General features: G+C 48.0%; 1 long non-coding RNA gene across 2 annotated transcripts; it reads left to right on the forward strand.

The window, feature by feature from the left end:
- Positions 1-23,015: 23,015 nt before the first annotated feature.
- LOC144298766 (uncharacterized) lies at positions 23,016-24,045 on the forward strand. Of its 2 annotated transcripts, none has more exons than XR_013365651.1 (2): positions 23,016-23,141; positions 23,694-24,045. It is a non-coding gene; the product is annotated as an uncharacterized LOC144298766 (long non-coding RNA). The 2 variants fall into 2 exon arrangements; XR_013365650.1 differs by having other exon boundaries at positions 23,697-24,045.
- Positions 24,046-24,350: the final 305 nt, after the last annotated feature.

Below are 24,350 nucleotides of genomic sequence, written 5' to 3' on the forward strand. Positions count from 1 at the left end.
GGTGAGGCTGGGTGTGTCTCCTGCAGCTGGAAGGCTCTGGCAGATCGGTGAGGGCACAGGAAATATTCATAATGTGAGTTCTGAAAATCTGCTCTGACGTTTTACAGATTTGATGTAGCAAATCTGCCTATCTGAGTGTTTCTTAAGTGTTTTTGTTTTTGTTTTGTTTTGTTTTGTTTTGCAAATTATTATTATTTGGTCAGATCATAAGGAATGCAGGCAGGTCTCCTCAGTCCAACTCCCATGATTTTGGCTATGACACAAAGAAATACCAGTCTGAGAACCCAAACGCAGGATGTGGCCAGATCATCTGAGCAGAGAGATGCTGGTCTGGAGACCTGAGAGTGGCATAAATGAGGTGAGAGTGAGCCGGGAGCCTGTCCCCCATTCTCCTGTGGGTGTCCTGCTGAACTTTCCCCAGGGCACAAACGGCCAGCGTACAGCACCTCTGCCACTTATACATCATGATGAAGTGAAACTTTTCTCTTTTATTTTTTTAAGTCAAATTAAGTTAAATTAAATTAACATATAGTGTATCCTTAGTTTCAGAGGTGAAGCTCTGCGATTCACCAGTTGCCTATAACATCCAGTGCTCCTTACATCACTAGCCTTCCTTAATGCCCCCACCCCCTTCCCTCCAGCAGCCCTCAGTTTGTTCCTTAGAGTTAAGAGTCTCTTACGGTTTGTCTCTCTCTGATTTCATCTTGTTTTATTTTTCCCTCCCTTTCCCTATGATCCTCTATTTTGTTTCTTAAATTCCACATAGGAATGAAATCATGGTATTTGTCTTTCTCTGACTTATTTCACTTAGTATTCCTTCCATTTATCGTTTATTTAGTCAGCCCTCCCTGAGAGGCACTGTCAAATACCCAGGCAGCTGCTGTGCTGTGCCCGGCTCCGAATGGCCTATGTGGTCCTCCAGTGGCCCCTTGCCAGTGCTGGGTAGTGAGCAGAGGAATGGATGGCCTAGTGGGCTGGGCTGGCATGCAGCCTGTGACCTGGGACAGGGCCCTTGGCTACTTTCTTATTGTTTCCTCATCAGTCTCCTGCGGGCTAACCAGAGTAAGTGAGGGCACCAAGGGGGAGCCACAGGTACAGCTCACTTGTACCCACGTGTACCCACGGGCCCCAGACGTGGGCACCCACTGGCCTAATGCTATTGCTGCCGGTGTGGGGAGCAGGGCTGGCTGGGGAGCTCCCCTTCACAGGGCACAGCGTGGACTCTGGGCTGGAGCATATTGCATTGCTGGAATCCAGAGAGGGCCCCACAAACACACTGCCTGGAGTCTACCCCCTCCTGTAGTCCCTCTCATAGGAGTCTGGGCTGGGTTCTGACCCACCCTCATCAGGAGAAAGTGGCAGGAGAGATGCTCTGCCAGCTTAGGCCTGCCTTCTCGAGGTCAGGCAGCTTGAAGCTCTCGCTCCTGGGATTTGAGCCACTGTCCTGGAGAAACCACAAAGAGGCCATGCCGAGAGGCCATGTGGAAAAGATGCACCGTTTTGCATTCCCACCAGCAGTGCACAAGGTCTAATTTCTCCATACCTTCTCCATTATTGTAGCATTTCTTTATAGTAGCAAACCTCATGGACGTGACGTAATATCTCATAGTTTTAATTTTCATTTGCCTAATGATTAGTGTAGCTGAGTGTCTTTTCATGTGCTTGTTGGCCATTTGTATGTCTTCTTTGGAAAAATGGCTATTCTCATCATTTGCCCATGTTTTAATTGGTTTGTTGTTATTGTTATTGAGTTGTCAGAGTTCTTTATGTATCCTGGATATTGACCCCTTATCAGATATATGATTTGTAAATATTTTCTTTTACTGTAGCTCATCTTTTCACTCTGTCAGTTGTGTCCTTTGATGTACAGCCATGTTTAATTTTGATGGAGTCTGATTTATCTGATTTACTTTCGTTACTTATGCTTTTGACATTATACGCCAGAACTAATGTCCCAATAGAATGTCAAGAAACATTTCTCCTGTGTTTTCTTCTCAGAGTTTTATAGTTTTAGGTCTTAAATCCATTTGAAATTATGTTTATGTATGGTGTGAGGTAAGGGTCCAATTTCATTCCTCTGCATGTAGACACCCAGTTTTCCCAACACAATTATTGAAAAGACTGTCCTCTCTCCATTGAATAACCTTGGAACACTCACTGAAAATCATTTAACCATATGTTTAGGGTTGATTTCTGGGCTCTCTATTCTATTCTGTTGGTCTACATGCCTGTCTTTATGCCAATACTATACCATTTTGACTACTACTATAGCTTTGTAGTAGATTTTAAAATCAGAAAGTAGGATACTTCCAACTCTGTTCTTCTTTTCCCAGTTTGTTTTGGTTAATCAGAGTCCCTTATTCCATGTGAAATTTGGGATGGATGTTTTTATTTCTTCAAAAAAAGGTGCCATTAGGATTTTGATGGGGATTGCGTTGAATCTGTAGAGCACTCTGGATGCTACTGACATCTTAACAATATTGTGTTCTGATCCATAAATACAAGATGTTTTTCTATTTCTGTCTTCTTTCATTTCTTTCAGCAATATTTTATAGTTTTCAGAATATAAGTCTTTCACCTCGTTGGATGACTGTAATTCCTAAGCATTTTATTCTCTTTGATGCTGTTGTAAATTGAATTATTTTCTAAATTTCTTTTTTGGGCAATATATTCTGTGTGCATGAGCCTGGGGATGGGCATGGATGTGATCTATGTCCATGAGATCTTAGAAGAACCCTGCCTTTGTAGAGCTGGAAGAGCCTCAGACCATCTTGCTTTAGGGCTCAGACTTTTCCAGAGAAGGGACTCACACCCAGAAAGGTCAATTGCTCACAGAATGCATCCACTGAACTGTGTCCCAAGAGCAGGCCCCAGGCCCCAGTCCTCTCAACACCCTGCCAGTGTCTGGGCCTTCCAATTAATGGTACTGAAAACTTAATGTGCACCCCTGCCAATGCCTGCTTACATCAAATCTGCACTATATCAATGATGCCTGTAAAAGACAAATACAATAAATGGATTCTGGTGTTCCCTAAATCTTGGCCTCAGTTGGAATAAATTGAATCGATAGATAAACAGGCATTTAAAAACCCCCACAAAAACCCTTAGCTGAAATCACAGTATGGCCCCACAGAAAAGACCCACATCCACTCCATCCCTGATGATGGTCACAGATGTAGTGGCTGCACCTCGCACTCATCCTTCAGAGGGCTATGCTTTTGCTGTCATTGAAAGTGTTTGGGGGACCCCTGGGTGGCTCAGTGGTTGAGTGCCTGCCTTTGGCCCAGGGCATGATCCTGGAGTCCTGGGATCGAGTTTCACCTCGGGCTTCCCACAGGGAGCCTGCTTCTCCCTCTGCCTGTGTCTCTGCTTCTCTCTGTGTGTCTCTCATGAATAAATAAACGAAATCTTAAAAAAAAAAAAAGAAAGTGTTTGGGCATTTGGGCTCCTCACACTGACTGTGTCCTCAGAGGCCTTATCTCCAGGGCACCCACTCTCTATTGCCAATTCTCTACTTCTCTGAACTTTGCAGCCCCACATGGAAGCTTGTGGACTGGCTGTTTGGGCATGTGCCTGATGAGTCCCTGCCCCGAGAGGCCTTCTCTGTGACCACACTTCTGGAGCCAGACCAGGGACTTGGCTCCACCCCTAACCTTCCCACTGACTCTCCACTTCCTAGAATTGTCAGGAATATCCACATGAAAATCTGAAGACAGCTGGATCCCTTGGAGGTGCTGCTGTATGCTGAGAAAGGGGAAGGTCTGGACTGACTGTGGGGCTCTATGACCCTGGAACCCCACCACTCACAGGGGTCTATGGGGAGGAGGTGTAAGGTCTGTCTTCTGCTGGTTGTGGTTTCCAGAATGTGGAAGGAAGCCCAGACCCTGCCAATATAGATGCTTGTGATGCTCTTGGCCTCCAGTCCTCCAAAGAGGAACTTTTAGGGTGAGAACCTATATATCTCATTAGAAAGCCCACCCACCTTTTCAGTATGAAACCCAGAAATGAAGGAAAGAAAGACAAAGGAAATATTAAAACTCAGCACCTTTCCGACTCTTGTTATGTGCCTGACGCCATGCAAAGGACAACATTCAATGGTCTTACTGAATTATTATGATAATCTATGAGATTACCATTACTATCACCCCCATTTTACAGATGAGAAACAGAGGGGCAAGGCAGCGGCATGTTCAGGACCAGCCTCACACCCTCTATGTCCTTGTCACTCATTTGAAAAATCCCCCCACCCCCCACCGGATTTGGGGCCAATGGCAGCATGGGAAACAGTGAGGGAACTTTCCTGACCACCTCCCTTGATTTGGCTGCTCCTCTTAGGGCTGCCAGATCTGAGGGTCCCCATTATAGGACTTGGAGCAGGCCTCCTCAGAGTCGCTGCCCAGCTTCACCCTCCCCCTGCACCCCTCTCCCGCATTGGAATGGGATCCAGACGCAAAGCATGCATACAGCTCCCCACAGTCTCAGAGCTGCTGGTTACTTATGCTTTGAAAGAAAAGTTTTCTGAAAAGCCTCTTGGAAAATGGGTTAGGAAGCACTTTTACTGGCAAATAGGGACTAGTCTTTCCTTTCCTGGATGTGTGTGGTGGGTGCTTGATAAGTGCTGTCTCTGGGCAAGGTACAAATGGAGACAGGAAGGATGAAATGTGGCCTTAGCCCTGCATCCCCATCTGGAGCTCTGGTTCTGCTGTCCCTGCAGCAGCAATGCACCAACTGAATGCAGGCCTGTCCCTCCCCTGGGAAATGAGCAGGGGCCCAAGCAGATCCCTGAGGAATAAATGAGAGGCAGTCTCAGGCTAGACTCAGTTGCATGGTCCAGGTGCAGGACGCACATCACCACATGAGCTCAGTATGAGTTCACTGGGACCCAACATCCCAGTGAAGCAGAATCAATCTGCGCTGAGCTGAGGTTAACTTGATATATGGGCTGTTTCTCTTGGGCGTGCACAAAGAAGATAAGAGCCAGGAAATTAAATAGTGCATAAGCCACACAACCAGAAAATAAACAGTAATTGTGCTGACAACATAATGATAAGAAACAGGGACTTACCGAGAAGACGAAAGGGCCATGGTAGCATTATCTGTGCTTGCCTAAGAGGGCAGTCAGTCACTTGTCAGCTCCTGGTGATTCTCAGAAGGCCTGACCAGCCCTTTCATGTGTTGAAGGACCTGTTGGCCATGTTGAGATTCTCAGATTATCAGAAGGTTCTTGATGGTGAGGGTCAATTTAAGCTCGTGGAGGCTGTGTTAGTCTGATGAATATGGCAATTGCCTAGTGTAGCAGACGCAGGCAATGCTTGTGTGGCTGAATCTTCTAATTATGGAAGAAATTACCAATTCACGGAAGAATATAAAATTGGGGTATTCTCTAGCGTGCTCCAGGAATGCCTACAAGAAGTCACTACACTGCCCCGCAATAGCCTAAACGCTGGATGCTAGCCTCTCCCTGCTGGTCAGGATGGCAAACATCTGGGTTAAGACTGGGGAATCCAGTTGAGCACTTGCAGATGGCTTTGGTTGTCCCCTGTGAGCCACAGGCACACCACACAGGGCACTCAATGCATGATCTATTGATTGACTTGACAGCGGGACCTGTGAAGCCCAGCATTTCCCAGACTGCATTTATGGAACACTAGCGTCCTATAGGACACTAATGGTGCTATTTTCTTGAAAATTTTCATCACAAGAAAAAAAAAACTGTAAGGTTTTATGAGGATGAAGATATAACTAGACTTAGCAAGAGGTTCACTGAGCAATGTATACAAATGTTGTGTACCCGAAACTAATATAATGTTACACGTCAATTACACTTCAGGTTTTAGAAAGTGTTATTTTAAAAAAGGAAAAGATTCCATGGTCCACTGAGTTTGGAAAACACAACTTTAATGTGAAACAGTTGTCTTTATTTAGGAATTGTTAGTGACTTTAATATGATAATGTGTGTTTAATCAGCCAGTTGAGCACGCAACTTCATGCCAGTTTATTTAACGAAATACTGAAACTTTAATTTTTTTTTAATGGAATATCTATTGACTTACCGTGGGAAATACATGGTTCTAGGACAACATCCTGCCCAATCCTGCTGGAAGAGTGAGAGAGAACTATTTTTACACTTAACTGTACTGTTTGCAGGTCTGGTTTATTTTGTTGTAATCAAACCCTTGTCAAACAAATGGAGTTGAAGGAAAATTTGTCAAGTTTCACATCTTCTGGCTTCTCTAGCACCTTTGCATGTTGCTTAGGAAACCAAGCCTGGCTTCCATTTTCCAAGCTTACAATGTGGAAGCTTGGAAAAAAGCCACCTGAAGATGGCTCTCTGGATTTTGTCCCTCACTCTTTTGCTCTTCTGGGGGCCATGGGGAAATTGGGTGCCAGAAAGATGAAAACACTGGAGAAGCAAAAGGACATTCTAAGTCCTGGGTAAGTTTGGGGAAATCATTTTGCCTTCCCACCTCTTTTTTTTAAATATATATTTTTTAGATTGAAGTTCGATTTGCCAACATATAGTATAATACCCAGTGCTCATCCAGTCAAGTGCCCCCCTCAGTGCCCATCACCCAGTCACCCCATCCCCCTGCCCACCTCCCCTTCCAATACCCCTTGTTCATTTCCCAGAGTTAGGAGTCTCTCATGGTTTGTCTCCCTTTCTGACATTTCCCACTCAGTTCCCCTTCTTTCCCCTATAATCGCTTTCACTATTTCCTATGTTCCCTGAATGAATGAAACCATATGATGATTGTCCTTCTCCGATTGACTTACTTCACTCAGCATAATACCCTCCAGTTCCATCCACATTGAAGCAAATGGTGGGTATTTGTCGTTTCTAATGGCTGAGGAATATTCCATTGTACACATAGACCACATCTTCTTTATCCATTCACCTTTCGATGGACACCGAGGCTCCTTCCACAGTTTGGCTATTGTGGACATTGGTGCTGTGAACATCGGGGTGCAGGTGTCCCGGCGTTTCATTGCATCTGTATCTTTGGGGTAAATCCCCAGGAGTGCAATTGCTGAGTCATAGGGCAGTTCTATTTTGAACTCTTTGAGGAACCTCCACACAGTTTTCCAGAGTGGCTGCACCAGTTCACATTCCCACCAACAGTGTAAGAGGGTTCCCTTTCTCCGCATCCTCTCCAACATTTGTGGTTTCCTGCCTTCTTAATCTTCCCCATTCTCACTGGTGTGAGGTGGTATCTCATTGTGGTTTTGATTTGTATTTCCCTGATGGCAAGTGATGAGGAGCATTTTCTCACGAGCCTGTTGGCCATGTGTATGTCTCTTTTGGTGAAATTTCTGTTCATGTCTTTTGCCCATTTCATGATTGGATTGTTTGTTTCTAGAGTTGAGGGCCCATTTCTGGGTTCTCTATATTCACCATTGATCTATGTGTCTGTTTTTGTGCCAGTACCACAGTGTCTTGATGACCACAGCTTTGTAGTACAGCTTGAAATCCGGCATTGTGATGCCCCCAGCTTTGGTTTTCTTTTTCAATATTCCCCTATTTGAGGTCTTTTCTGATTCCACACAAATCTTAGGATTATTTGTTCCAACTCTGTGAAGGAAGTTCATGGTATTTTAATAGGAATTACATAGAACGTGTAAAGGATCTATACCCTAAAAACTACAGAACACTATTGAAAGAAATTGAGGAAGACACAAAGAGATGGAAAAATATTCCATGCTCATGGATTGGAAGAATTAATATTGTGAAAATGTCTATGCTACCCAGGACAATTTACATGTTCTATGCCTTTCTACTTCTTTTTATTTCTGATAACAGCATTTGGCCCTCCCCTGCATGTGAGCTGGAGGGCCTCATTCCCTGAATGATGAGTGGCTGGCTCCCACATCTGCACCTATTCCATCCTCTGAGCTGGGTGCAGGCTGGAGGTGGTGATCTTGGCTCATAGAGGACCTGTGTCTCAGGTGGGGAACCCCTAAGCTACCCCTGAGATGAGTTTGCTTGGGAGTCAAATCCAGAAGTGTCTGTTGGGAAGTGAAGGGATGAGTTGAGGGCATAAGGGAGTTCAGACAGCGGCTTCCATGAGCAGAGCACCCCTGGGGCTCTGTCCTGCTGGGCCAATGTGCTGCTGCAGTAACTAGGTTGGGATATCTGTCCCCAGGCCCTGATCTCTCACTGACTCAGGCCTCCTGCCAAGGAGGTTAGCCTCCTAGGAGAGATGCAGATGTTGGCCGTAGGGAGCCCAGAGCACTCCGGGTAGGGAGCAGATTGGGCCTAGAACAGGGATGTGACACTCATCATTCCAGGGTTTTCAGGTCAGGGCTTCTTGATCACAGGTCACTCTGCAAACGATGTCCTATGAATCCCCTGCATCCATGTCCCAGCTTCAGCATCACTGAAGACAAGGGCTGAGAAGCTTAATGGTGTCCAAACTTCCTTGATTCAGAGCTTCTGTACCCCATGCGCTAAGCCCCACCTGCTTCCCTAATCTCACCCCCAAAACCTTGCCCTGCTCAGAAAGACTGTTTGTGCCTCATCTCCTCAAAAAGCCCATCCACTGCCCTGCTCTCAGCAGCCCTCCTACCAGTGGCCTAGAGAAGTGTCAGGCAGTATGCTGTCTCCTGACTCATGCAGAAGTGTCTCCAGGGCGGATTGAGTCTTAAGCTTCCTTCTGCTTCCCACAGTGCTCAGGGACTGAGCCTCCGGACGAGAAATGGGGGAAATGGTTCCCTCCAGATTCTGGACCGGGCAAGGAAAGGAGTCTGCAGAGGCCTGCTACGAAAGCTGCACACACACCCCCTGACTCGGAGGCAGGTACTGTTACCTGCCCTTTAGGGACCAGGAGACAGGTTCTGGGGTAAGCCCCACCTACTCGGGTTGCAGACTGTCCCGAGTCTCGAGACACTCCACCTGCCTTGCCATCTGAGCGTTGGTGTCTTGTCCACAAACTGACACTGTTTGGGATTTGTTCTTTCTAAACTTTTTATTTTTTAATCATTAATACCATACTTCTTTACCTTAATATTTGCAGAAGCCCATTATAAAAACACATAAATATAACATGATCTGGTTGGGTTGAGAAGGGGGCCTTGCCTCCGACCTCTTGACCCTCACCCCTTGCCCAACCTAGGCCCTGCAGAGGTCTGAGCTCCATAACTGGAGACTGGAGATCCACCAGTCTTTGTCCTTCCTACTGGTCCTGCAAGTCTAAGTATGGCTGAGGTGTGGCCTAAGGGCACTTGCAGAAGAATCCCCTGGAAGTCTATTACAAAGACCTCTGTCTGGGCTCCTCACTTTACCTTCAAATCAGATCGGGTGTGGGGGCAGTGATGGGGTGCAGAAATCTGGGTTTTTAACTAGATCCTGTGTCCAATTTTAGGCAAACCACACTTCAAGAACTCATTTCTGACCTCCAGGATGTGTTTTATAAAAGTAGAGAAGAAACATATCCCTTGCTGGAGCTCAGGGCACAGAGGGAAGTGAACTGGGTGAGGAGATGGGAGGCAGCCAGTGTCTGCAATCAGGGGACACTCTGACTGTGTCTTTTTTGGATGGTGTAAGGTGGGGACCGTATGTTTGCAGGTTGACCACAGGCTATGGCGTTTGGCCTCCATGAAGGTCCCAAGAAGGTCTGCCCCCCTCCTTCCTTGTCCCTGCCTTCATCCTTCGAGTCCGCCTCTGCCCTCTGAGGTCACCCTTACTTCAGGGACATGTCCTAGGCAGGGGCAGGCAGTGGGTACTTGGGACAGAGATGGCCCTCTGTGACCCCTGGATGCTTGTTTGAGGGGCTGCTCCCTGAAACCCAGGTCTAACAGGTGCTGCAAGGAGGGTCTCTGGTCCCCATGTTCATTGCCTCACTCCCATCACACAGTGGGGCTCCCATTGGGGTCCCTCTGTGCTGCCAATGGGTTAGGCAAGGGCATCATGCAGGCGTTCCATACCCTCAGTGTTTAGATTTCCGTCAAGATCACCCCATGGGTAAAGGGCAGCCACTCCAACATCCTTGGTGAACTCCACCCTTCCCCTGCACATGAGAGAGACAGTCGGCCACATGGTGGTGGGTGGGTGTTGTTCTTCCAACTGTCCTGTCCCAATGAGTTCACGGACAGAAGAGAGGAAGGAGTACCAGTGCTCATCTGTACCAGGGGGCCTGCTTTCCTCAAGAGGAAATGCATGCATGCAGGCAGTGGCCTGAGTTGGTAGGGCCTAACACAGAGAAGCGCATCTAAAGTTGGGGTCCCCCTGGGCTTCCCAGTCTCTGGGAATACTTGTCTTGTGAGTATTTATTGAACTATGCTGATCCAGAGCTTGGCTGCTAGTATTTGAATCCTGACTCTGGTGCTAATTGGCTGTGTGATCTTGGGTAAGTCACTTGATGTGTCTGTGCCTCATTTACCCAATCTGTACAACAGTGATGGTAACAGAGGCTTCGTCGTGGATTGCTGTGAGATCTGGAGGTAACATGTACCAGATGCCTAACAGTGCCTGGCACCAAGTAGGCACTAGCTTGCTGTTCACCATTATTACTATTATTACTATAATAAATACTAATATTAGTCTGCTTACAGAATAGGGAGATGGGCACTGCTCTTTCTGTACCTACAGCAGAGTTTTTTTTTTCTTATTAACTTTATTAAGGAATAATTCATGGCCAGTAAACTACATCCACTTAAAGTGTACATTTAAAATGTAGCTTTCAGGGAATCTGGATGACTGGTACCATCAGCCCCATCAGGCCCATCAGGGTGCTGAACACTTTCATCAAGTCCAGAAGATCTTTGTGCCCCATTGTGGATGAGACCCTCTCATTCCTGGACCTAGATGACTGCTGCCAGTGCTTAGTCCCTAGAGATAAGTCTTCACTTTTTGTGTAGGAATCTCATGTGCCCTCCTGTTTGACCTAGTTCACTCTGTGTGATGATTTTGAGATCCACAGCACTGTGTGTCAGCGGCGTTATGTATGGAAGGTCCCTGTTCCCCGACCCACATGTTGAAATCTCAATGCCCAGTGTGATGGTTTTAGGAGGTAGACCCTTGGGAAGTGCTTGAGGTGGGGCACTGGCCTTGGAGCCCTACTAGTGCTTCATAGAAGAGGCTCCAGAGGGGCCTGTAGCCCTTTCTGTTATGTGAGGAAGCATGGAAAAGCCTGTGCCCTGGGAGAGCACCTCCCCTCCACATACCTGGCACCTTGACCTTAGGCTTCCAGCCTCTGGCACTGTGAGAAGTGAAGCTTCTGCTGTTTATAAGCCTGCTCCCCACCCCCGTCCAGGATTTTGCTAGAGCAGACCGAAAGGAATGAAGTTTGTTAAAGATAAGGAGTTTATTCATTGTTATTCCTGAATTCAAACTGGAATTCGCAGTGAGATACCATCATACCACCATAGCTATCAGCAGGGCTCAGACTGGAAGATGGCCCATCCCAAGTGTTATCAGGACTAGGGAGCAAATCTGTCCATGGCTGTGGGGACCACAGACAGATGTCCAGCCTCTTTGGAAAGCCATGTGAAGTTACACATATACCTCTGCCCCACCTGAGGCCACCCAGACTGGGGAAATGGATGAGTTCATGACTTTATGATGCACCCTACTGGTGTTATTTCATTTTTCTTGTGAAACTACCACATGTGTCTCCAGCACCCCACGCAACTCTTGCCATAGCACAGCCCTTGCCTGATCCTTAGCACACCTTGGTGACTTGCCCAGCGGGATGCTACGTGGGCAGTGGATGGCAGGGGCCTCTGGCCCACACATGCTAGACACTGAAATTTATGAAGGGAAGCATGTTACACAGTATTTCCTTGTAGAGCTACCCACCAGATGCACAACTGAAATCAGGCACATCAACTATCTGTAAGTACTCCAGTCCACCTCCGCCCAACACAGTTTTCCACAACTTTAGCACTACAGACCAGTTTTGAAGATAAAGCTAACACAAATCAAATTAGATAACATTCAAACCTTTGGACTCTATCGTGGAAACACAGATGAGTTTTCCCCATTGTAGCCTATAATGTCAGAAAGGCTTGCTGGTAATTTATAATTGGCAATGAGCTCCCAACAATGAGGCAGCTGTGGGTCACTCATCCGAGGACCACACTGCGATGTGTAGCGAGCTACCAAAGCACATCAGAATACATCGCATGCTCCTGAGATCCAGGGTGCGGTTGGGTTCCTGTCCCAACTCCGGGGCCCTATCACCTCCATGCTGTGACCTTGATCAGGACACCTTCTTCCTCTGGATGGAAGTGGCTTCATCCAAAAAATGGTAAAACAAAACAAGAAACCAAAAGGAAACCAGATCAAAATGAAGTAACACAAGAAATCCTATCTTGCAGCAGTCTTGTGAAGGCCCAGTGTGAATTATAGAAAACTGTGTGCAGGTCAGTGACATTGTCTCCACCCCTCAAGGAACCATAGATTCATAGATATGGTGGGTGTATTACTGCCCAGATTCTACATTCCCCTGTGGACCACCCCCTGCTAGGTAACTTTTATGAGGTTTCCCACCTTGGGAAGCATGACTGCCTTGATTCCTGACTCCTGGCTTGGCCATGAGATTGACTTTGCCAGAGACGTGTTAGTGAACATAATGTGACAAAAGCACAGGATGGACATGTGCACTTGGGTTTGGTCTCAGCCAGCCAGCTTGGAGCAGAGCCCCTGACCCTGCAGAAGCACACGTGAGCCCAGCTGATATTGGCCAGTGCTCCCTGACCCTCAGACATGGAGGTTGTAATGATGTATGAGTGCTGTTGGAGTCCTGAGGAGTTGTTACATGGCAACTGCTGACTGATACAATGGGGTATAAGACTTTGCCATGTGCAGCTGTATTATGAGAGGGAAAATGAGCAGGGTCCCGAGTTTCCAAAAGGGGGCAAATTTACCATGGAATCTAGAGATCATGGAGGAATGATCTAGAGATCTCTGGAGTTGCCCTTGAGAGCACGTAGAAGAGGTGATGGTGGGGAGCAGAACTGGGATGACCACCATTCTGCAGGCAATGGGTTGGGATACCTGTGTGCTCAGCTTGAAGGAACGGGAGGTTTGTCGTGATATACATGGGATTTTTTATTTACCTCTTACTGTCTCTGAGTGCAGCCCTTTCAAGCATCCAGGGGCACTAGAGCAAATATCCAGCAACACCTCCCCATGCTTAGGTAACTCCCTTCCTGCTCACTTCACCAATAAGCAGATCACTGGTTCCTTTTTATTTTTTTTTTTTGTATATATGTTTTTGATTGAAATTCAATTTGCCAACATATAGCATAACACCCAGTGCTCATCCTGTCAAGTGCCCCCCTCAGTGCCCATCACCCAGTCACCCCAACCCCCCACCCACCTCCCTTTCCACCACCCCTTGTTCATTTCCCAGAGTTAGGAGTCTCTCATGTTCCGTCACCCTCAATGATATTTCCACTCATTTTCTCTCCTTTCCACTTTAACCCTTTCACTATTTTTTTATATTCCCCAAATGAATGAGACCATATAATGTTTGTCCTTTTCTAAATGACTTACTTCACTCAGCATAATACCCTCCAATTCCATCCACATTGAAGCAAATGAATGGTGGGTATTTGTCATTTCTAATGGCTGAGGAATATTCCATTGTATACATAGACCACATCTTCTTTATCCATTCATCTTTCGATGGACACCGAGGCTCCTTCCACAGTTTGGCTATTGTGGCCATTGCTGCTATAAACATGGGGGTGCAGGTGTCCCGGCGCTTCACTGCATCTGTATCTTTGGGGTAAATCCCCAGCAGTGCAACTGCTGGGTCATAAGGCAGTTCAATTTTTAATTCTTAGAGGAACCTCCACACAATTTTCCAGAGAGGCTGCACCAGTTCACATTCTTGCAAGAATGTGGAGGTTCCCCTGGCTCCACATCCTCTCTAGCATTTGTTGTTTCCTGTCTTGTTAATTTTCCCCATTCTCACTGGTGTGAGGTGGTATCTCATTGTGGTTTTGATTTGTATCTCCCTGATGGCCAGTGATGCAGAGCATTTTCTCATGTGCTTGTTGGCCATGTCTATGTCTTCCTCTGTGAGATTTCTCTTCATGTCTTTTGCCCATTTCATGATTAGATTGTTTCTTTGCTGTTGAGTTTAATAAGTTCTTTATAGATCTTGGAGACTAGCCCTTTATCTGATACGTCATTTGCAAATATCTTCTCCCATTCTGTAGGTTGTCTTTGAGTTTTGCTGACTGTATCCTTTGCTGTGCAGAAGCTTCTTATCTTGATGAAGTCCCAATAGTTCATTTTTGCTTTTGTTTCTCTTGCCTTCATGGATGTATCTTGCAAGAAGTCGCTGTGGCCAAGTTCAGAAAGGGTGTTGCCTGTGTTCTTCTCTAGGATTTTGATGGAATCTTGTCTCACATTTAGATCTTTCATCCATTTTGAGTGTATCTTTGTGTATGGTGCAAGAGAGTGGTCTAGTTTCATTCTTCTGCATGTGGATGTCCAGTTTTCCCAGCACCATTTATTAAAGAGACTGTCTTTCTTCCAATGGATAGTCTTTCCTCCTTTATCGAATATTAGTTGACCATAAAGTTCAGGGTCCACGTCTGGGTTCTCTATTCTGTTCCATTGATCTATGTGTCTGTTTTTGTGCCAGGACCACACTGTCTTGATGACCACAGCTTTGTAGTACAACCTGAAATCTGGCATTGTGATGCCCCCAGCTATGGTTTTGTTTTTTAATATTCCCCTGGCTATTCAGGGTCTTTTCTGATTCCAGACAAATCTTAAGATGATTTGTTCCAATGTCTGAAGAAGGTCCATGGTATTTTGATAGGGATTGCATTAAACGTGTAAATTGCCCTGGGTAACATTGACATTTTCACAATATTAATTCTGCCAATCCAGGAGCATGGAATATTTTTCCATCTCTTTGTGTCTTCCTCCATTTCTTTCAGAAGTGTTCTGTAGTTTTTAGGGTATAGATCCTTTGCCTCTTTGATTAGGTTTATTCCTAAGTATCTTATGCTTTTGGGTGCAATTATAAATGGGATTGATCCTTAATTTTTCTTTATTCAGTTTCATTGTTAGTGTATAGAAATGCCACTGATTTCTGGGGATTGATTTTGTATCCTGCCATGCTGTTGAATTGCTGTATGAGTTCTAGCAATCTTGGGGTGGAGGCTTTTGGGTTTTCTATCTACAGTATCATGTTATCTGCAAAGGGGGGAGAGTTTGACTTCCTCTTTGCCAATTTGAATGCCTTTTATTTCTTTTTGTTGCCTGATTGCTGAGGCTAGGACTTCTAGCACTATGTTGAATAGCAGTGGTGAGAGTGGACATCCCTGTCTTGGTCCCGATCTTAGGGGAAAGGCTCCCAGTGTTTCCCCAGTGAGAATGATATTTACTGTGGGCTTTTCGTAGATGGCTTTTAAGATACTGAGGAATGTTCCCTCTATCCCTACACTCTGAAGACTTCTGATCAGGAATGGATGCTGTATTTTGTCAAATGCTCTCTCTGCATCTACTGAGAGGATCATAAGGTTCTTGGTTTTTCTCTTGTTGATATGACCTATCATGTTGATTGCTTTATGAATGTTGAACCAGCCTTGCATCACAGAGATAAATCCTACTTGGTCATGGTGAATAATCTTAATGTACTATGGGATCCTGTTGGCTAGTATCTTGTTGACAATTTTTGCATCTGTGTTCATCAGGGATATTGGTGTATAATTCTCCTTTTTGGTGGGATCTTTGTCTGGTTTTGGAATTAAGGTGATGCTGGCCTCCTAGAACGAGTTTGGAAGTATTCCATTCCTTTCTAACTTTTGGAACAGCTTTATTAGAATAGATATTGTTTCTTCTTTAAACATTTGATAGAATTCCCCTGGGAAGCTATCTGGCCCTGGGCTTTTGTGTTTTGGGAGGTTTTTGATGATTGCTTCAATTTCCTCCCTGGTTATTGGCCTGTTCAGCTTTTCTATTTCTTCCTGCTCCAGTTTTGGTAGTTTGCGGTTTTCCAGAAATGCGCCCATTTCTTCTAGATTGCCTAATTTATTGGCGTATAGCTGTTCATAACTTGTTTTTTAAAATCGTTTGTATTTCCTTGGTATTGTTTGTGATCTCTCCTTGTTCATTCATGATTTTATTAATTAGAGTCTTTTCTCTTTTGTTTTTAATAAGGTTGGCTAATGGTTTATCTGTCTTATTAATTGTTTCAAAGAACTAACTCCTGGTTTTGTTGGTCTGTTCTACAGTTGTTCTGGTCTCTATTTCATTGAGTTCTGCTTGAATCTTTATTAACTCTCTTCTGCTGGGTACAGGTTTTATTTGCTTCTTTCTCGAGTTCCTTTAGGTACATGGTTAGCTTGTGTATTTGAGTTTTTCCCAATTTTTTGAGGGATGCTTGTATTGCGATGTAATTTCTCTCTCAGGACTGCTTTTGCTGTATCCCAAAGATTTTGAACGGTTGTATCTTCATTCTCATTAGTTTCCATGAATCTTTTTAATTCTTCTCTAATTTCCTGGTTGACTCTTTCATCTTTTAAGCAAGATGGTCTTTAACCTCCACGTGTTTGAATTTCTTCCAAGTTTCCTCTTGTGATTTAGTTCAAGTTTCAAAGCATTATAGTATGAAAATATGTAGGTGACAATCCCAATCTTTTGGTATCAGTTAAGACCTGATTTGTGACCCAGTATGTGGTCTATTCTGGAGAAAGTTCCATGTGCACTTGAGAAGAATGTGTATTCAGTTGAGTTTGGATGTAAAGTTCTGTAGATATCTGTGAAATCCATCTGGTCCAGTGTATCATTTAAAGCTCTTGTTTCTTTGGAGATTTTGTACTTAGAAGGTCTGTTATTTGCAGAAAGTGCCGTGTTAAAGTCTCCCAGTATAATTGTATTATTATCTAAGTATGTCTTAACCTTGGTTATTAATTGATTGATATACTTGGCAGCTCCCACGTTAGGAGCATAAATATTCATGATTGTTAGGCCCTCTTGTTGGATAGATCCTTTAAGTATGATACAGTGTCCCTCTCCATCTCTCACTACTTTGGGACAAACTTTAATTTATCTGATATGAAGGTTGCTACTCCAGCTTTCTTTTGAGGACCATTTGAATGGTAAATGGTTCTCCAACCTTTTATTTTCAGGCTGGAGGTGTCCTTAGGTCTAAAATGAGTCTCTTGTAGATAGCAAATAGATGAGTCTTGCATTTTTATCCATTATGAAACCCTGTGTCTTTTGATGGGGTCATTAAGCCCATTCACATTCAGAGTTACTATTGAAAGATATGAATTTAGTGTCATCATAATACCTATTCAGTCCCTGTTTTTGTGGCTTATTTCTTTGGGCTTCCTCTTTCTTTTACAGTTGTCCCCCTTAATATTTCTTGCAGAGCTGGTTTGGTGGTCACATATTCTTTCAGTTTATGCCTATCTTGGAGGCTCTTTATCTCTCCTCCTATTCTGAATGAGAGCCTTGCTGGATAGAGTATTCTTGGCTGCATGTTCTTCTCATTTGGGACCTTGAATATATCCTGCCAGCCCTTTCTGGCCTGCAGGTCTCTGTGGAGAGGTCTGCTGTTAATCTAATAGTTCTTCCCATATAAGTTAGGGATCTCTTATCTCTTGCTGCTTTAAGGATTTTCTCTTTATCTTTGGAATTTGCAAGTTTCACTATTAAATGTCAAGGTGTTGAATGGTTCTTATTGATTTTAGGGGAGACCTCTCTATCTCCTGGATCTGAATGCCTGTTTCCCTTCCCAAGTTAGGGAAGTTCTCAGCTATGATTTGTTCAAATATGTTTTCTGGTCCTCTGTCCCTTTTGGTATCCTCTGGAACCCCAATTAAACGTAGATTTTTTTCTTTCTGAGTCTGTCATTTATTTCCCTTAAACTTTTCTCATGGTCTTTTAATTGTTTTCCTCTTTTTTTCCTCAGCTTCCTTCCTTGCCATCAACTTGTCTTCTATGTCACTCACTCGTTCTTCTACCTCATTAACCCTTGTCATTAGAACCTTCAGTATGGATTGCATCTCATTTAATTGATTTTTAATTCGGCCTGATTAGATATAAATTCTGCAGTCATGAAGTCTTGAATCCTTTATGCTTTTTTCCAGAACCATCAGTAGCTTTATAATTGTGCTTCTAAATTGGCTTTCTGACATTGAATTGTAATCCAAATTCTGTAACTCTGTGGCAGACAGTACTGTTTCTGATTCTTTCTTTTGTGGTGAGTTCTTCTTTCTAGTCATTTTGCTCAGTGCAGAGTGGCTAAAAACGAATTGTACTGGAAAAAGGAAGAAAACAAAACAAAACAAAACAAGGAGGGGTATCCTCTGGTTTTATATACTATAAATATAGTACATTGCCCTGGAGTTTTCCAGTGCTTTTTGGTCAAGAACTTGCTCTTCCCCTGTCCTTCCAGCTGGTCTTCTGGGGGAGGGGCCTGCTGGGCTGATTCTCAGGTATGTGCTCCTGGGAGAGCTGTCCTGCCCCCCTGCCAGGTGCACGGCTCAGTGGGAGCTGTTTATCCTGTGAGCCCCCTGTTCCCTGGTGCCCCGCTCCGTCCAAGGCACAGGGTGACACCAGGAGGGACAACCATACTGGTGGTGGCTAGGTCTTCAGCCCTGGAGTCAGCTCCCACAGTAACTACTGCAGTCTCCCAGTCCGCACTGGCCTGGATGCTCCCGGGAGAGGAGGGTGATGATCTGCACAGCTGGGGCACCCCGCGGCAGGAGTGTCCTCACTGTCCTGGGCCCTCCCGGCCTTTACCTGTCCTGGGGGGAGTGTAGGATCCTGGGCTGTATCCCCTGGCACCCTGCGATCCGGGGCCTGTGCTGCTGGAATCTCACTCCTGGGGCTGTGCAGCCCCCTCTAAGCGGAGCCACCACCTGAGCTTCTCCTGAGACCCCGTCGGGTGCGCTCCAGCCCTTTACCACACTAGGCCTATGGTCTGTTGGGTGCTCTCCCCCAGGCGCACTTCCTCTGTTAGTGACCACGGGAACCTGGAAGCTCCACTGCCCCTCCTGTGGTTCTTCCCAGTTTCCCTGCTAAGCACCTTTCTGTCTGGAAAGAATCTGGTGTGGATATTTAAAGTTCCTGCTTTTCTGCGGTTGGGCTTTCCTGTTCTGGAGGCTCTCGCAGTGGCTTTAGTCCGGCTCCTCGTGGGATCCCCGACGCCACTTGATTCTTTTTTATTTATTTTTTTTCCGTCTTCCTACCTTGTTAGGAGCACAAACTCTTCTCTCTGTAGTGTTGCAGCTGTTCTCTCTTTAAACATCAGGCCGAATTCATAGGTTTTCAGGATTATTTGAAAGTTATCTAGGTAAGTTGGTGGGGACAGGTGACGTGGGGACCCTATTCTTCTGCCATCTTGCCCTGCCTTTAGACCACTGGTTCCTGATGCAAGTTTGGCTTCTGGGATTCGAAGAAAGCTGCTCTCATGTCTGTTTCTCCATCAGCTGGTCCCTCCTATCAGCTTGACAGATAGAGAAGGGACTCTTGGAAGTGGGGGGAAACCAGGGGCAGATCTGAGAAGCTGAGGGAAGAGAGCATCCTAGGGAGGAGGGGGAGGTTGCAGTTGTTCACACTAGGATGGAGAATAAGAGGGGACAGGGCCCTCACTGTGGCTTGGGTGAGATTGGAAGGAAAAAGCAGGGTATGGGGGTATTGAGAAGAGAAGGGAGGAATTAGGAGCAGCATGTATAGATCACGCCAGAAGATCACCTGCCACAGGTCCAGGTGGTGGGATCCATCTATTTAATCAGCAAGTATTTCCTGAGTGCCAGCCCCTGGGCCTGTTGCTGCCCAGTGTGGAGCAGAGAGCCAAGCTTACCTGTGTGCTTGTGGCCCAGAGACACACACTGAAAACGTGCAGTTGAGCTTGGTCACTCCTGCGTGCTTGCTTCTTCTTGTTCCATGGCAGGTGTTGCTAGAGCCTTTGGGAATCTCCTCCTTCAACAAGCACAGAGGCATGGCAGAGACCCTCCTAAGAGAGGCGATGTGGAAACAACTGAATTCTACCCACAAGGGGCTCATGTTGGAGCTTCTGGGAACCCTGAGGCCAGAACCTTGGGGGCTTGGGGAAGATCCCAGGGATGGGGGATTCTCTTAGGCAACCCCCCCCCCCCACCTTGCTGACTCACCTCCTCAGAAAGCAGAGCCTGAGACAGGGACTTGAGTGCAGGTGATTTATTTGGGAGATGGTCACCAGATGCACTAGTGAGAGAAGCCAGTCTGGGCAGGGAGGAGGTGGTGAACATGGGTCAGTGAACAGGGGAGTCCTGGAATGGGTGCCACAGGTCCCTCTAAGGAGCCTGGTAGGATGCATCTCAGGGTCAACTCAGTGATGCAAGGGTCTCCACTGCTCCCAGGCCTTTGTTGGAGTGTGGTCCTGGGGGCTGAGCAAAGTCCCAAGCAGAGGACCTCAGAGGAGACCGGCTCCTGCCTCCATAATGGTGGCTGAGGGGGCAGCTTCCCACTCAGTGGGATGAGGGAAACAAAGGCAAGAGAAATGTAGCTTAAATTAAATCCCCTCACAGCTCACAGCAGATAGATACCTGAAACATGCAGAGGGGGGCCCTCTTCGAGGACCTCGAGGCTGTCATAATGACTTCGTGCTTAAAAGTGACCTTATCTTGGCAGCAACTGGCCCATCCAGGTCCTGAGAGCCTCACTGCCAGAGTCCTTAGAGACTTACGCTCTCCCTAAGCCTCACTACGGAAGGAAGGAGTGTATAGTCAGTCCCTCCTCACAAGCCCAGTGCAGCTCTTTCTGCCCAAGGGTCCTGTCCTGTGCTATAACAAAATCACCTTTTTTTTTTTGCACCAAAAAGGGCTCAAGAATTCTTTCTTGACCATTGGGCTCCATGAACCCACATCAGGTGGAGGCCCCAGGCTGAGGCCACATGGAAACTACTGTGGAGTTCACAGGTGTGGATACTGCAGAGTGAGTCTGCTCTCGAGCTCCTTGTAGGCAGGCTTGAAGCATGGGGAGAGGGTGCCATGACCGTCCTCTGTCATCGCTGGTGGGCCTGCAGAGAGAGAGAGGGCTGTGACCCCCTTCCGTCTGGGAGCAAATGCTGGGGTATCTTATTTCTGCACTCTTGACTCATACACTTCATTCATGAACTTGTTATCTGACGGCATTGACCAGTGCTTCCCTGCTGGGGACCGCTTTGGGTGCTGCAAATATCACAGAGAGGACACACATCCTGGTCCTTGAAAGGTCTTCATTCTAGAATGGCAACAGACAGTAAGCAGAGAAAGGAAGGCCTATGTAGGACAGCAAAGGAGAGTAGGGGGCAGGAGATGGGCTTCCCTGGGCAGGTGCCAAGCCAGGCAGTCCTGACGTGTTGTGGCCGGGCTCTGTGGGTTCTAGGAACAATGAGGGGGCTCTGTGTGCTGTGGGAGTGGATGGTGGATAGGGTAGGAAAGGGACCTGGGGTGGCCCAGGGAGGCCCAAGGAGGCCCTGGGTTCCAGCCCAAGTGTGAGAGAGGTCGGGGAATTCTGGCACAGAGCTGTGTCTCCGGCCAAGATGTACTTTGAAACAACCACTCTGCACGTGGCTGGGACATAAGCCACAGGGCAAGGGGGATTGGGGTGGCCTTCGGTGTCCACCGGCCATGTGAGCTGGTGTGGGGTGGCTTGGGCAGGCTGCAGGCAGGGCTGGTGGGGAGTGGTGGCCCTGCGGGCTGGAGGGTCTGGGCTGCACCAGGCGGACAGAGGGCACATTGGAGAGGGAGAGGGCTCGGGGGCTGGCGAAGCGGGACTTGAGTGTGACCACGGGGAGACGGGGGCGGGGGGGGGGGTGCGCAGGGAGCCTTGCACTCTGGGGGCAGCCAGTGCTGCTTGGTCCCACGTGCGAGCTCTGGGGGGCGCGGCGCAGGGGCCAGCAGCCGGGGCAGCGGTGTGGGGGCCCGTGGGCAGAGGCCAGCCCGCCTCGGTGCTGGGGGCACCGTCTCTCCCGAGCCGTCCGCACTTGTGTAAGCAGCGCTCCGACAGATGGGCCTTCTGGGATTGTGCAGCCACAGTGGACATGGCCTGGCTGTTCAGGGCACAGGAGAGAGGGTGCGCGATCGCGCCGGGAGCCTGCCCGCTGGCGTCCTCCTGCCTCCCTGCAGCGTGCGGAGCGCTGGGCCGGCGACCCCTGTCCTGTTGCTAAGCGCGCCTCTGCCTGCAGTGGGTGCAGCGGCCCCCAGTGCCGGGGGGCTGGGAAGTGCGGCTGGGCTGCCCCGTGGGCTCCAAGGTGGAGACGAGCTAGTGAAACTGCGCCCCGGGCCGGGGGAAGGGGCCTGGGAGGAGGCTGGGGCCCGGGGCAAGCCTGCACCGCCTCCGCTGGCCACTGCCCCCCCCTCTAAGCAGCCACCGGGCCCGCGCGCCCCCCGGGAGCCGACGTCCACTCTGCGGGGGAGCTCTAAGGCCCAGCCTTCTCGTGGTGCCCCATGGACAGGCGAATCCTCTGCCTCCGAGTTAGCCGTGTGGTCTGCCGTCCACACGGGCCGCGCTGGTTAGATCTGGGATCCCAGGCACGACCTCTGAGCGGGGTCAGGCTCCTGCCTTGTCTGCCTTGGCTCTTCTCAGCCTTCCCTGTTTCTCGGCCTCTGACCCGGGCATCTCCCTTGTGGTTCACTGGGCTCTAATGAGTGTAGCCACCGCTCCCTGGCAATGACCCCCAAAGATCTGGGCCCTGGTGCTTTGCTCCACCTCCAGGATCAAACAGATGTTGGTTTCATTTTAAGCCTGAGCATCTAAGACGGGTCCATTTGTCGGTGGGATTGACGTGGTTGAGGGTTAAGTGGTGTCCCCTCCCCCCCCCCCCCAAAAAAATTCACATGTTGGAGTCTTATTTTCCAGGACCTCAGAATGTATTGGGGCTTTGGAAGAGGTAATAAATTAAAATGCGGTTCTCGGGGTGGTGGTGTAATCTGTGAAGACACAGAGGGATGGTGGCCGCCCACCTCCAGCCACAGGGAGAGGCCGGGGACAGCTTCTCCTGTCACAGCCCTTGGGAGGAACCGACCCTGCTGACTTCATGACCTCAGGCTTCCAGACTCCAGAATGGTGAGATGATAAGCATCAATTCTAGAAGCAGCCCAGCCTGTCATCCTTTGCGGGGACGGCCCAGCAGACCAATGCAGAGTGTGAGAGCTTTACTGGGGGCAACATGTGTGAGGAGTACGAGGCGAAAGCAGAGCTGGTGAGAAGGGCGTGCAGACCCAACAGAGCAGAGGGAGCCTGGGGTCAGGGGGGCGCCCTCAGACCCCAGGATGCTCAGGTTCTCTAGTCCTCATCAGAGGGACACCCAGAAATGAGTGCAGCATCTGGTCATTGGCTGGCACTGATGTCTGGGAAGCGTAATGACCTCAGCTCCTACCAGGGGGCAGCAGCTGAATGGGGAGTCAGGCAGGTGCCACAGCAGGGGTTGGGGGGCCACTCCCCCGATGGCCCACTGCCCTCTGCCCTACTACCACAAGGAGGAAGCCAAGGGCACATCTTCCTGCCCGGGGCCAGAGTGATCTTATGCCTGGTACCGCCCTGCTCAGCCACCTCTGAGGTTCCCCGAGTGTAGGGAAGTAATCCCACCCCCTCACCTGGGCACAAGGGAGCTCATAGTGTTAACTGCTCCCCTCCTTGGCACCTAGACACCCTCCCTCTTGCACCTCTACCCCAGCCGACCACCCCCTTGTGATTGCTACACCTGCTTGTCCAGTGCCCATGTCCACCTTGCTCAGACTCACTATCTTCCCAGCAGCCCAGCATCTCTGTCCCCATGTGGTCCTTCTTTATTGTCTGCGGCACATGTGAGCCCAGCCCCGCTGCCTGCCTTCTCTCAGTTTCTGGGGCATCCACCAACCGGAGTAGACCCTGCGTGCTGGCCGTCCTCTGCGGGGGTGTCACATGGCCAGACCACCAGGCATGGGGGCTCGTCTAGGGCAGATCTGCACAAGTCTAGAGTGAGGCTAATGAGTGACCTTTCCTGATTCTAGTCCTGAGGCCCTGAAATTGGACTTTACAAATATTTATCGCTTCCAGAATTGTTTCTCCAGAATAGCCTCATGTTCTATTCACTTTTATTGTATAATAAACTACCCTGAAACACAGTGGCTTAACATAGCTGCCATTTCATTGTAGGTACAGCCTGTGGGTCAGGAAGCTAAGCAGGCTCTGCTGGGCAAGTCTTCTGTGTCTTGGGTGCTGTTGGAGCTCTTCCATGGTGTTCATGGGACTGGGTCAGCCTCACTTAGGCCTAGGGCACTTCAGTGGGTTCGCTGGATGGCGGTGGTGGGGGCGGGCAGACTGGTGATCCAAGCGACCAGGGGAGGTTTCCCCAGGGCTGCCATCTCAGGTGGCCAATTCCTGAGGTCCCGTGTCCCAGGAAGCCATCTTCCTCACCTTGGAAGTCCCC

The sequence above is a fragment of the Canis aureus genome, chromosome 26, assembly GCF_053574225.1.
Source record: "Canis aureus isolate CA01 chromosome 26, VMU_Caureus_v.1.0, whole genome shotgun sequence".
Taxonomy (NCBI): domain Eukaryota; kingdom Metazoa; phylum Chordata; class Mammalia; order Carnivora; family Canidae; genus Canis; species Canis aureus.